A 14,255-nucleotide genomic window follows, 5' to 3' on the forward strand; every position below is an offset into this window, starting at 1 on the left:
TGAAATCTAAAAAATACAGTTCAGATTGCCCTATAGGCAGCCAGGGTACCGTATTCAACCCTATATCAGGTAGCCCCTGGGTGGTTACCACAAGGGGATAACAATTATGTGTGTGAGGAGTAATACTAAGTCTATTACTCAATGCAGTAACGGTGACCAAAGGGGAGGGGACAGTGGTCCTACAAACAATATACACAATGTCTATATCAGCCCCGTATCCATTAACAGCAGAGTATAGCTTATTACCTCTTTACTGATTATAAGGTACATCAGACACACAGAAAGAAAATTGGAATGGTCTCACCCGTTTAGATGATCCTCCAAGATTTTAGTCAGCATTTTCATACAGGAGGGGTCACGGCGAGGGCTGGAAGTCGGGTTTTAAATAAAGCTTACCCTAACAAAGCCCCTTTGACTCCCGTCCTTACAAGGACGGTCCACAGCTGAACCTATGTCCTCATATATAACCAGTCCCACATGCCTCCCGACGCGTTTCGTCACGGAAATGTGACTCCTCAGGGGACCGGGCATGAAAGAATTGCGGGCTAGATGTACTGTGGCACCTGCAGAGTCCCACCACCAAATGCTGCAAACCGTTAGCCCCAGAAATGGCAGCTTATGTATACACAAGCAGGGCCCAGCAGCCAATCCAAAGCGCCTCCACATAGGTGCACTTAATAAACATAATTGATCGGTTAAAGATGAACTCACCGCCTCTTGTTTTCCCCTGATCGAGTCCCGCTGGATAACACGTGTCATGGCGTCCCTTTCTCCTTCATGCACCGCAAGCCCGGTGCGTGTACCGCATATCCGGGTTGTGGACATGAGAGTGAGGCTTGTACCGCATCACGTGGTGCATTCAGCACCACGTGATCAAAAACGTGATCCACTATATCATACGCAGATGCTGTATTGTGGGGGTGTTAGACAGGGAAGGAGGTTTGAGCCTTATCACGTGATGTAAACAAAACCTACGTGATTCTACACGTGATCGGTCGCGTCAGTGCTGAGTCGCAAAGGACGCTGTGATTTACAGATACCGCCCCCAATTTACCTAATAGGGCTGGCAGGAGGAACAAAGCCACCCACTACAAGCCGCCCTTCAGCATGCGGCCATATCACGTGCAGCAAAAAAGCGATCTTAGGTGTCTAGTTCCCCTAGATAGCGGGAAGGGGGAGGGGCAAGAAAAAAATCCATTATACTCAACAAATGTATAATGGGGCACCCAGTTCACAAAGTCACCACTCCTTACAATAAGGAAAAAACCATCCCTAAATCGATCATAGGGGTGATTGCATAAAAACTGACATGATATACAGGCGAATCGCCACAATTCCAATACGTAATATGTGTTTATATTCCTATAGCGTGGGGTCCTCAAAAAAAAGGGAGGAAACCATATGCCGCATCTATAGATTATAACATGATTGGATATGCTACTATTATCCCATTATAGCCTAATAAACCTTCAATCGGTACCAAATATTAAATCTAGCTATCAGATCCCATAGGCATGCATGGCTTCAAAATTTGGTTAAGTAGATCCCATATTATCATACGGTATTCCACGGAGAGGTATACATTACTAGGATATACTAGCAGTCAAAAGGGGGGGGGGGGTTTACATGTCAGTCGGGTAGGAGTCATCATTTAGGGGTACCCACATGTATGACTTCGTGGTGAATGTGTCGGAGGTTGGTGTATTTTTTAGATTTGTATGTTGGTGAAAAAAACTTTTTCACCACATTAGTGTTGGTGGCCATATCTGGACCACACTTTGTCCAGTATAATATTAGGCAGAGAGAGCGATTAGCAAGAATTTGAAAGCTTGTTACAAAGACAAGGGTATAAACATAGGTCCTGGAGAAAGCAACCCAGGGCAGTTTAGATGTAGCAGCCATACAGTAGTTGTTCATTGAGGCCCCGAGGTGTCACAGTGTCCATCCTGAAAATCCACCTGGTCTCGCGTTGCAAAACCAGGCGGTCCCAGTTTCCTCCCCTGCTGGGTGGTTCGACTTTGTCAATGCCGATGAACGAAATCACACTTTTTTTCCCCCCATGTACATTGTTTACATGGCGAGCCAAGGGGGTCTCCCTCCTATGTTCCATGTCACCTAAAGGGTCCCCAATACGTCGTCTAAATTCTCTGATAGTTTTCCCGATATATTCCAGCCCGCATTCGCAGGTGGCTTTATAGACAATTCCTCGGGAGCGACAATTTATGTAGTGACGTATTTCAAATTGCTCATGGGTGACATTAGATTCAAAGTTTTTGGAGGGTTTTATAAATGGACAGGCTACACATCCGCCACATCTATAGCTACCCTTGATGTTGGATTTCAGCCATGTTTGTTGCTGGGGCGCCTGAAAATGGCTATGGACGAGCCTGTCCTGTATGGATCGTCCTTTTTTGTAAGTGACACGTGGATATCCACCGATCTTATCCTCAAGGTCCTTGTCCATTCGTAGAATGGACCAGTGTCTTTCCAGGATGTTCCTTACCTCATGAGAACCATTAGAGAAGGTCGTAATGAACCTAATCAAACCCTCATCATTTTTTACAGGGGCTGGGACCAAAAGGTCTGCTCTATTCATTTTTTTTATGTCATTATAGGCTTTCCTTAAAACTCTATCTGGGTAGCCTCTTTTTAGGAACCTTTCCCTGAGGTCATTGGCCTGTTGTTGGAAGGAACCCTCATCAGAGCAATTCCTGCGCATTCTAAGATACTGCCCCTTGGGTATTCCCTTTTTAAGGGGAGTTGGGTGATTACTTTCCCATCTTAGAATGGAGTTAGTGGATGTTGGTTTTCTATATGTACTCGTTTTGAGGGTACCTCCCTCCGTTTTTTTGACCAAGATGTCCAAAAAGGGTAGAGTAGTATGGTTAGCTTCATAAGTGAAGCGTAGTCCAATGGAGTTGTCATTCAGAGAAACCACAAAATCCTTGAGAGCACTTTCCGAGCCACGCCATATTATGAATACGTCATCAATATAACGTGCCCAGAGTTCTACCCTCCGGATGTCCTCGACCTCGTCCTCGCCGGTGAATACCATGGTCTCCTCCCACCAGCCCAGGAGCAGATTGGCATACGAGGGGGCACAAGGGCTCCCCATCGCAGTGCCCCTGCGCTGGTGGAAGAACCTGCCGTCGAAGACGAAGTAGTTTCTGGTTAGGCAAAACTCGAGTGCTCTCAAAATGAAGGCATTGTGCTGAGTGAATTGACAACCCCTAGTGGACAAAAAATATTCAACCGCCTGCAAACCCTTTTCGTGCGGTATAGAGGAGTACAGTGCCTCCACGTCGATACTCGCCAGTATGCAGTCATCGTCCACGCATATCCCCTCGATCTTCCTCAGGAAGTCCGTGGAGTCCCTGGTATAGGACTGTAAAGATGTAACAAAAGGACGCAGGACGATGTCTAGATACTGGCCCAGGTTCTGACACATGCTGTTGATACCTGAAACTATCGGTCTACCCTTTATAGGATCCAGTCCTTTGTGCACCTTCGGTAATCCATAAAAGGTAGCAACCACCGGATTCTGTGGTAGAAGAAATTCATACTCCCTTTTATTAATGGATTTTGACGCAAGTGCCTGATCCAGTAGAGATTTCATCTCCAACAGGAAGGTTTTAGTAGGGTTTTCCTTCAAAATGCCATACCCCTCTCTGTCCTCAAGGAGGTCAAGACACATTCTGCGGTACTTATCGGAATCCAGGACCACCACATTGCCGCCCTTGTCGGAGGGCTTAATGACAATGTGGCGGTCCCGCTCCAAGCAACGCAGAGCCCCAATCTCCTCCTCGGTACAGTTAAAAGATGTAAAGGGGTTTCGCTGTTTCAGTTTCTTAAGATCTTCAGTTACTAAATTAACAAAAATGTCAACAGCAGAGACGTCACCCTGTGGAGGCGGCATCTTAGTGCTCCTATTTTTGAGCTCGGTGAAAGGGCCTTCCCCTCTATGATTAGGGTTCTCTGCGGCTAATGAGTCAAGTAGCCTGACATCTGGTAGCATGTCGGGTGGAATACCCAGCTCCTCGCAGGTTTTGTCATCCTGTCTACAGTAGTGTTTTCTCCATTTAAGTTTTCGTGCGAACAAGTTAAGGTCCTTGACACATTCAAACAGATCGAGATCAGAGGTGGGCACAAACGAAAGGCCCCGTTCAAGAACGGATTGTTCCAACTCACTGAGGGGTCGGGAGGACAGGTTGAGGACCTGCATGCCTATTTTGGGAATTGACCCCTCCCCTCTGTCCGGCTCCTCAGTGAGTATTCGCGATCTAAAAAATGAGGCCCTTGTGTAAACTGGTTTCCTCTGCCTCTATTAGAGAAAGAGCCTTTTCCCCTTCGTCCTTGTCCCCCCCTACTGCCCCTGGTGTCACTTTCGGACGCCTCTGTGTCAGAGGACGAGGGGTCTATGGGGATCTCAGTTTGTAGTGTCTTATTATTGAGAAAAATGTAGGTTCTATTCTCTCTAAAGTCCTGAAGATCGCGAACAAATTGTTTGTGTTTCCTTTCTTTAACGTTGCGCTGGAATCTCTCTATATCGTTTTGCAGTGTCAATTCTTTCTTGGAAAAGTCTGCTTCGCTAGAAAACTTTTTTGCCGAGTCTATCAAGTCTTTAAGGTTCTCATTCAAGTGTGAGAGTGTATTTTTTTCCTCCTCTAAGAGAAGTCTCATAAATCTATGCGCACTTTCAGTGGCTTCTCTCTCCCACTTTTTAATGAAATCTGGACTTTTAGACCTATTGCCGGGATTCAAGGTTATTCTAAGACCCCTCGGTACTATGTTCTCTTTTAGGTAATTTTCTAGGGTCTGCACCTCCCACCAAGAGATGACTTGGTCCTTGTACAGTCTGGTCAGATCTTTAAATATTAAACTGTATGTGGGGGTGTATTTCTTTGTTATGGTGACACGCTCAGAAAAGACTTCTCTTGCCTCCTCTAACCAGCTATCAGTCTTCAAGCCATCGGTCAAAAAACCTGCCATATTATATATTTTAAGGTTATTCAGCAATTAGAATCACCAGTTGGTGAGTCTATAGGGACAATACTCACAATCTAGATCAAGAAACAGCACCAGTGAGAGATAAATATAAAACTTAACTTTTAATTATACTTCAGTAAAATTACGTGAAATCTAAAAAAATCGCTTTTTTGCTGCACGTGATATGGCCGCATGCTGAAGGGCGGCTTGTAGTGGGTGGCTTTGTTCCTCCTGCCAGCCCTATTAGGTAAATTGGGGGCGGTATCTGTAAATCACAGCGTCCTTTGCGACTCAGCACTGACGCGACCGATCACGTGTAGAATCACGTAGGTTTTGTTTACATCACGTGATAAGGCTCAAACCTCCTTCCCTGTCTAACACCCCCACAATACAGCATCTGCGTATGATATAGTGGATCACGTTTTTGATCACGTGGTGCTGAATGCACCACGTGATGCGGTACAAGCCTCACTCTCATGTCCACAACCCGGATATGCGGTACACGCACCGGGCTTGCGGTGCATGAAGGAGAAAGGGACGCCATGACACGTGTTATCCAGCGGGACTCGATCAGGGGAAAACAAGAGGCGGTGAGTTCATCTTTAACTGATCAATTATGTTTATTAAGTGCACCTATGTGGAGGCGCTTTGGATTGGCTGCTGGGCCCTGCTTGTGTATACATAAGCTGCCATTTCTGGGGCTAACGGTTTGCAGCATTTGGTGGTGGGACTCTGCAGGTGCCACAGTACATCTAGCCCGCAATTCTTTCATGCCCGGTCCCCTGAGGAGTCACATTTCCGTGACGAAACGCGTCGGGAGGCATGTGGGACTGGTTATATATGAGGACATAGGTTCAGCTGTGGACCGTCCTTGTAAGGACGGGAGTCAAAGGGGCTTTGTTAGGGTAAGCTTTATTTAAAACCCGACTTCCAGCCCTCGCCGTGACCCCTCCTGTATGAAAATGCTGACTAAAATCTTGGAGGATCATCTAAACGGGTGAGACCATTCCAATTTTCTTTCTGTGTGTCTGATGTACCTTATAATCAGTAAAGAGGTAATAAGCTATACTCTGCTGTTAATGGATACGGGGCTGATATAGACATTGTGTATATTGTTTGTAGGACCACTGTCCCCTCCCCTTTGGTCACCGTTACTGCATTGAGTAATAGACTTAGTATTACTCCTCACACACATAATTGTTATCCCCTTGTGGTAACCACCCAGGGGCTACCTGATATAGGGTTGAATACGGTACCCTGGCTGCCTATAGGGCAATCTGAACTATATTTTTTAGATTTCACGTAATTTTACTGAAGTATAATTAAAAGTTAAGTTTTATATTTATCTCTCACTGGTGCTGTTTCTTAAAGGTCACGGTTGATTAAAGTCATTCAATCAAGCTGCTGAGGGTCCCAACGGGGGACAACTGCTTGCAACGGCGAACCGCTGCCACTACTTAAGGTCATACTCCTCCAGGACCTCTTCCTGCTCCACATCCGGATGGCTTGGTGGAGGAGGGGGCTGGGGACGCACCTACTCACTGCGGCTCTTCCTCTGCTTTACATCCAGGGTGAACCAGCCCCTCTCTCCGCAGTGGCGGGTATAAGTCACTAGTTCGCTCGGTAATAGATCATGACCTGGATGGCCCGTGGGGAGGTGTGAATTGACATTACGGCGGGCCACGAATACTTCGGCCTCCAGGCCCGGCTCATAGATGAAGGCAAACCCCCTCCGTTGGTCAAACTGTCGGACTTGGCCCTCGTACACTGGGCCCCGCACCCGAAAGGTGGCATGGCGGAGTGTATCCTTCTCTCTGATCACCCTCGCTATCACTTCAGCCCGCTGCTGCTCCCTGGCGGCAATCTCCCGGCCCAACGGGTTTGGTTCCCCGTCCCAGTATGGGGCATTGGCAGACCCCTGCGCCCCGGTCGGGCCCTGCTGGACTGCGCCCACACCGGCCACTACCGGTACTCTTTCGTGGGGGTCCTGCAGTGACGTGCCCTGTACAGCTGCTTTGCAGTGGCGACCCGGTGCAGCCTCAGCCGAGGCGGGGGATTCAGGGTCGATTGGCCTCACCGGTTGGGCCTTCGGGCCCGCAGCGGCCGTTTCTTCCACGGCTGGGCGGACTGCCTGAGCCGGGACGGCTTCAGGTGCGGCCACTTTTGGGGTCGACGGCTTCTCATTGCGGACGGCTACTTCCTGCGGTGCCTTCCATGGTAGCTGGAGGGATGCAGGCCGGTCCCGAACAATGCCCCCAGGCCGGTCCTCTAGGGCGGACGGGTTGGATTCCGCTACCGGTGTTGGGGGTAGCGGACCGAGCGAAGGGCGACAGCAGCCGGTACGGATGGCGGGGGAAGCAGAAGGGTGAGCGGGCGCAGACCGGGCTCCTCAGCCGCAGCGGCCGGTCCTTCTCGGACATAGGGGCGTGGGTCGCTTACCCGCTCCTCCAACTCTGTTTCCACCTCGCGTCTCCGCACGGCCGCCGCCACTTCCTCCATCTCAGCCACCCAGCGCTCCATCAACAACCGGACCTGGGCTTGAAGGCGGCAGCACATCTGTGCGGTCCGGGCTTCCACCCATGCCGCTGTTCCTGGCGTGGGCTCGGGAATTTCCGCGGTGTCGGACGGACGGGACATCATGCGTGGCCGTATTCCAGGAACCAATTGTTTGCAGAGTACTGGCGTCCCCGCTTTTATAGCCTCGGCTACATCAGGCAGACACACTCTCGCGCCCCCTTGGTACTCTTCAGCACTTCCGTTTGTTGGGGGCGTGGCTTCGCTTTTGCACCTTCCCTGCTCGGAGAAGATGCTCGAGCGGGAGATTTTCGCGCCAAGATGGCGGCGCTTCAAAATTTTCGGCTGGACGCCGCTGGCGGACATCACAAGGCGCACTTCTACTGGTAAGTAGAGGGGTTCAATCCTGTTCGTGACGCCAAGTTGTCGCGGGTGGGGAGGACGCCACTGCGCTGCGCTCGCTAACGCTCGGGTCCGGCGCTGCTGCGATGGCTGCTCGGTGGCTCGAGCGGTGGGCCGGATCCGGGGGCTCGAGCAGCGCTCCACGCCCGTGAGTGAAAGGGGTGGTTGGTTTGGGGAATTTAGTCCGTGACGCCACCCACGGGTCATGGTGAAGATAGGCACCACCGCTGCTGATGACGGGGATCCCGGAAGCGATGGTAAGGAGCAGCTGGGATGTTGTTTTCCCCCTCCGTGGGTAGGGGTCGGTGGTCCCGGGGCCCGATGATGTGACGGGGAGGCAGTGTTGGCGAGGTGCAGGGTTGCAGGGACAGCGCGGCGCGGTGCCGGATGGCAGGTGTGTACTCAAGGGGTGTAACAAGAGATGCACAAAGTCCTCGGTAAACCAAATGGCTGGATGGATGGGTCCCACAGCTGGCTGCAGTGTCTCTCCCCAGACAGGTGATGGCGGCTGTCTTTCCCTGCACCTTGATGTTCTTGTTTGACTACGATGGATCCCGAACGGTAGCCCGCTCCCTGGTGTATGGATGCCGGAAGAGCCCGTTTGCCCTCAGACGCTGGCCCTTGGGTCTCTAGCCTTAGGCGGTAGCTGTATACCCTCACGGTGTGGGCGGTTGCCTTCTATCGGGTCTTTGGCTGTTAGGGATCCCCTGGGGTTCCGGTCACACTCGGATTTGACTATTGTCGGCGGCTCCAAGCCTGGTCGGGGTCCGATGGCCCTGCCTGTGTGTGCTGGCTTCACTTCGCTCCCCGGTCGGTACCGGCGGGCCAACGCCCAACCCCGATCCTACGGTTTCGCGTTGCTTCACCACTCCTGCAGACGGCCACCACAGTCTGCCTACCTTGCTGTCAGTGCCTGGGCCACAAACCCAGACACCCAAGTGCTTGCTCCTCTCACTTCAACCTCCAACACTAAACTGTCACTTTTCCCGCCTCCAGGCCTGTGAACTCCTCGGTGGGTGGGGCCAACCGCTTGGCTCCGCCCCACCTGGTGTGGACATCAGACACTGGAGGGAGGCAACAAGGATTTTTGTTTGGCTGGTGTCCCTGTCTAATGGGGGTGGAGGTGTGTATGTATGTTACCTGTGACGACCTGGCTAGTCCAGGGCGCCACATATTCACATCAGGGCACCTCATAGCATTGTGTTTTATTGTTATGATTTTTTTATTTGTTGTTAAATCTGTAAAAAAATAAAAAAAAAAAATAATTGCTGATTAAGAAACTGAACGAAGAAACCAACCTCAGAATCATCAGCGCAGCGGAATACACTGTTTGCAGCTGAGGACCTGAGCTGTATTTAATCACAGTGAGGCCTACTCACCACTCTCCAAGTTCTGCCTGCCCTACAGATACGGCCCCGGCTGCTCCTCTCTAGCTCAGTTTCACCCTTCTACCCCCAAACACCTAAGAAGCAGAGAGATACCTTATAACCTCCATGACTGAATGATGCTCCTCACATTTCTGTATGATGATTCTTGCAGACGGGGTGGGGCGGCCAGCCTCCTCAGCGGAGCAGCATGTCTGCTTCCTGCTCTCAGATTGGTGTAGTGATGTGTCGATGGCTCCTTAATGCGGACGGGGAAGCCCCCCTGGGAGCTGAGGCAATCCCCCTCCACCTGCTAGAAAGAGATGACTGTGTAGTGTCTAAACCCCAATGGCCAGAGGAACCTCTGCTGACGTCATGCCCATGTGACCGCACTCTTGTGTGGGAGGAGCCTTTAATTTGCTGGCAGTCAGTGTACAGTTTGCTGTTTTTCTAGGTGTGTGATGTAACATGAGGTGTGTGTATGTGTGGTGACCTGGACTAGCCAGGTCGTCACAGGTAACACACATACACCCCCACCCCCATTAGACAGTAACATTAGCCAAACACAAAACCCTTGTTGCCTCCCTCCAGGGTCTGATGTCCACACCAGGTGGGGCGGAGCCAAGCGGTTGGCCCCACCCACCGAGGAGTTCACAGGCCTGGAGGCGGGAAAAGTGACACAACAGTGGAGGAGGTTGAAGCGAGAGGAGTAAAGTGGAGAGTGTCTGGGTTTGTGGCCCAGGCACTGACAACAAGGTTGGCAGACAGTGGTGGCCGTCTGCAGGAGTGGTGGATCAACGCGGAACCGTAGGACCGGGGTCGGGTGGTGGCCCGCCGGTACCGACCGGGGAGCAAAGTGAAGCCAGCATACACAGGCAGGGCCATTGGACCTCGACTAGGCTTGGAGTTGCCGTCAACAGTCAAATCCGAGTGTGACAGGAACCCCAGGGGTTTCCTAACAGCCAAAGACCGGTTAGAAGGCAACCGTCCGCACCGTGAGGGTATACAGCTACCGCCTAAGGCTAGAGACCCAAGGGCCAGCGCCTGCGGGCAAACGGGCTCCTCCGGCATCCATACACCGGGGAGCGGACTACCGTTGGGGACCCATCGTAGTCAAACAGTACAAAAAGGTGCAGGGAAAGACAGCCTCCATCACCTGTCCGGGGAGAGACACTGCAGCCGGCTGCGGGACCCGTCCATCCAGCCGTTTGGTTTACCGAGGACTTTATGCATCTCTTACTGAGTTAGTACACCCGTGCCATCCGGCACCGCGCCGCGCTGTCCCTGCAACCCTGCACCTCACCAACCCTGCCTCCCCGTCACACCACCGGGCCCCGGGACCACCGACCCCTACCCACCGAGGGGGAAAACAACATCCCAGCTGCTCCCTACCATCGCTCCCGGGATCCCCGTCACCAGCAGCGGTGGTGTCCATCTTCTCCATAACCCGTGGGTGGCGTCACGGACTAAATCCCCCAAAACCAACCACCCTTTTCACTCACGGCCGAGGAGCGCCGCTCGAGTCCCCGGAACTGACCCACCGCTTGAGCCACCGAGCAGCAGCAGCAGCGGCGACGTCCTCCCCGCCCGCGACAAAACTTGGCGTCACGAACAGGATTGAACCCATCTACTTACCAGTAGAAGTGCGCCTTGTGATCTCCGCTAGCGGTGTCCAGCCGAAAATTTTGAAGCGCCGCCATATTTGGCGCGAAAATCTCCCGCTCGAGCGTCTTCTCCGAGCAGGGAAGGCGCGAAAGCGAAGCCCCGCCCCCAACAAGCGGAAGTGCTCAAGAGAACCAAGGGGGGACGGGAAGAAGATGTCTGCGTCCGACGGAGCTGTCAGAGGAGTGGCGGTCGCAGCCGCCGCCGCACCCGTAGATGGAAACGGGATAGCCGACGCTCCGGCCGCAGGAGCGGGGGAGGCCGCGGGCCCAGCGGTCGCCCAGGTGATGCCGTTCTCCCTGCCCTATATGCCCGGTGCTACCTGGCTACCACAGTACGGTGGGAAGCCTGATGCTCTGCAGGTGTTCCGGAAAAAGCTTAGCCCGGTCCTCGATTTATATCCCCTGACTGATAGGCAATGGACAGCGGTGGTGCTAGGGCAGCTAACCGGCGCAGCTGAGCAGGAGACGGAGACCTGGACCGACGCCGACCAGGCCTCAGTGACTACCATTTTCGAGAACCTACAAATCGCTTTTGAGACCCACACGGAAGCGGAGCTGCGGATGCAGTTTTATCAGTGTCGACAGCGGCCTGCAGACAATATAAGAGACTATGCCTTGCGTCTGCAAACAGCTCTCCGTACGCTGAAGCGGGTGGATGCTATTAACGATGTGGATAGCAATAAGATGCTAGTGGAACAATTCCTGCAAGGGCTGGGGTCTGCGGAGGACTGCAAGCAGCTACAGCTGTGGGCACTCGAACACCCCAATCTGGACTTTGCAGTATTGAAAGAGCGAGCCATTAAGGCCCTGCAGGCCCCAATGCCAGATGCTCCTGAGGCGGCTTCATGGCCGGCTGAGACTGCTCCTATCACGGTGGCACCTCCACCCCCGGCTCTACCGACCCCTGAAGCGCCCGTCGGGATGATGGAGGAGCTAGCTGCCCAGGTCCGCCGCATGGATGGAGACCTAGCCAAGATCCTCGCCGCACTCCAGCTGCCGTCGAGAGTCAAGCCCCCAGGAGGGATCCAGCTCGCCGACAGCCCAGAAGACGTCCCCTGGATGCAGCGGAGAAGGACCAATGACTCACGGTATGGGCCTCCTATTTGTTACAGGTGCAGCAAGCCTGGCCACTACTCTAGGCGGTGCCCGTTAAACGAGCAACCCCTGGGGCCAAGGGCCAATCCTCAGGAGTAGACACCAACGGCCCCCCAAATTGGCGAGACCGGTACGTCGGAGATCGCCCCATCATCCCTCTGGCAGTGGATGGCATCCCGCTCATGGCCCTCTTGGACACAGGATCACAGGTAACCACTATACCATATACACTGTACCAGCGAACTTGCCTCCTCTGATGATAGTCTGACCCTGGTCGCAGCCAATGGACTCCCTCTAACCCAAGAGGGATACAAACAAGTGACCCTGACCGTGGGATGTGTGGAGCTAAAGGACCAAGGAATGATTGTGGTGATGAATGAACCCAGTGACCATAACCCTAAAGTAATCCTAGGGACCAATGTGATGGAGCATTGTATGAGTGAGGTGCTGAGTCTGTTGCAGCAGTAGGCCACCACAGCAGGAAAAGGCAGTCAGAGGGCTGTGCATCGTGAGATCCGGGCCCTTCTGTATCGGCAGCAAGTGAACTCAACTCTTGGAGAGATTGGTGGAGTAAGGGTGATGGATGTGGCCCCCTTGGTAGTGCCACCCCGAAGTGAGATGATGATTTGGTGCAGGGCAGCAGTAAGCCCCCAGGGGCGCGACTACCCGGCGATGGTGGAACCCACGCCTTCTGAAAACTGGCCCACGGTGATGGCGGCCAGAGGGGTGGTTGACGTTAAAAAGGGGAGAATGCCTGTAAGAGTGCTGAATTGTGGAGAGGAGGAAGTCAGGCTCCCCTGTTATGCTACCCTCGCCAAGTTGCTCACCCTAGACCTTAACACCATTCACGAAGCCGTCCCTCCTACCTCAGCATCCCCTGCCAGTAACCATAGACCCCCTGAACAGTTAGAGGAGTGGTGTCAGGAACTACACGTAGATACTGAAACCACACCCACGCATCACAAAGAGAGGGTATACCGGGTAGTGCAAGAGTATGAACAGGTTTTCAGCAAGCACCCATTAGATTTCGGGAGGATTAAGGGGGTTCAACACCATATCTCTACAGGCCTACACCCACCCATCAAAGAGAGGTATAGGCCCATTCCACCAGCACACTATCAATGCGCCAAAGACATGTTGAGGAACATGAAGGAGGCAGGGGTCATTCGGGATAGTTGTAGTCCCTGGGCAGCCCCACTGGTGCTGGTAAAGAAGAAAAACGGCATTCGCCACTCCCATGGGACTTTGCGAGTTTAACAGCATGCCGTTCGGGCTGTGCAATGCCCTTGGAACCTTCCAACGGCTCATGGAGTGCTGCCTGGGACATCTCAATTTCGAAACGGTCCTACTGTACCTGGATGATGTGATTGTGTATTCCCAAACGTACGAGGCCAACCTGGAACATCTGGCTGAAGTGTTCGCGTCCATAGCCAAATATGGGATGAAATTGAAGCCCTCTAAGTGCCACCTACTGAAACCCAGGGTGCAGTACCTCGGACATGTGGTGGGCGCGGAAGGCGTCGCCCCAGATCCCGAAAAGATCACTGCCATTCAGGACTGGCCGAGACCGACCACGGTGAGAGAGGTGAGACAGTTCCTGGGCCTGGTGGGCTACTATCGCCGCTTCATTAAGGGATACACGAAGATGGCCGCCCCCATGCAAGACCTCCTCGTGGGACAGACCAAGGTTGGCAGGTCCCCTGGAACCCTGCTGGCATGGGAAGAAAAGCATGAAGAGTCCTTCTGCCAGCTGAAGACGGCCTTGACCGGGGAAGAAATCCTGGCATACCCCGACTACAGTCTCCCATTCATCCTCTACACCGATGCCAGTAATGTAGGCTTGGGAGCAGTCCTGTCCCAGGTCCAGAATGGGAGGGAAAAAGTGATTACCTACGTCAGCAGAAAACTCCGGCCCACGGAGAGGAACCCTGAGAATTTCAGTTCCTTCAAGCTTGAGTTCCTAGCCCTGGTGTGGGCCATTACCGAGAGATTCCGCCATTACCTCGCAGCAGCTAAGTTCACAGCCTATATGGACAATAATCCGTTAACCCATCTGGACACGGCCAAGCTGGGCGCGTTGGAGCAGCGGTGGGTGGCCAGGCTGTCTAATTATGACTTCACGATCAAGTACCGAGCCGGCCGCAAGAACACCAACGCGGACGGGCTAACCCGGATTCCCCACCTACCGGATGAGGGGTCGGAAGGCGATGATCTCGAAGAAATCGAGTTG

Source organism: Anomaloglossus baeobatrachus, chromosome 4, assembly GCF_048569485.1.
Source record: "Anomaloglossus baeobatrachus isolate aAnoBae1 chromosome 4, aAnoBae1.hap1, whole genome shotgun sequence".
Classification (NCBI taxonomy): domain Eukaryota; kingdom Metazoa; phylum Chordata; class Amphibia; order Anura; family Aromobatidae; genus Anomaloglossus; species Anomaloglossus baeobatrachus.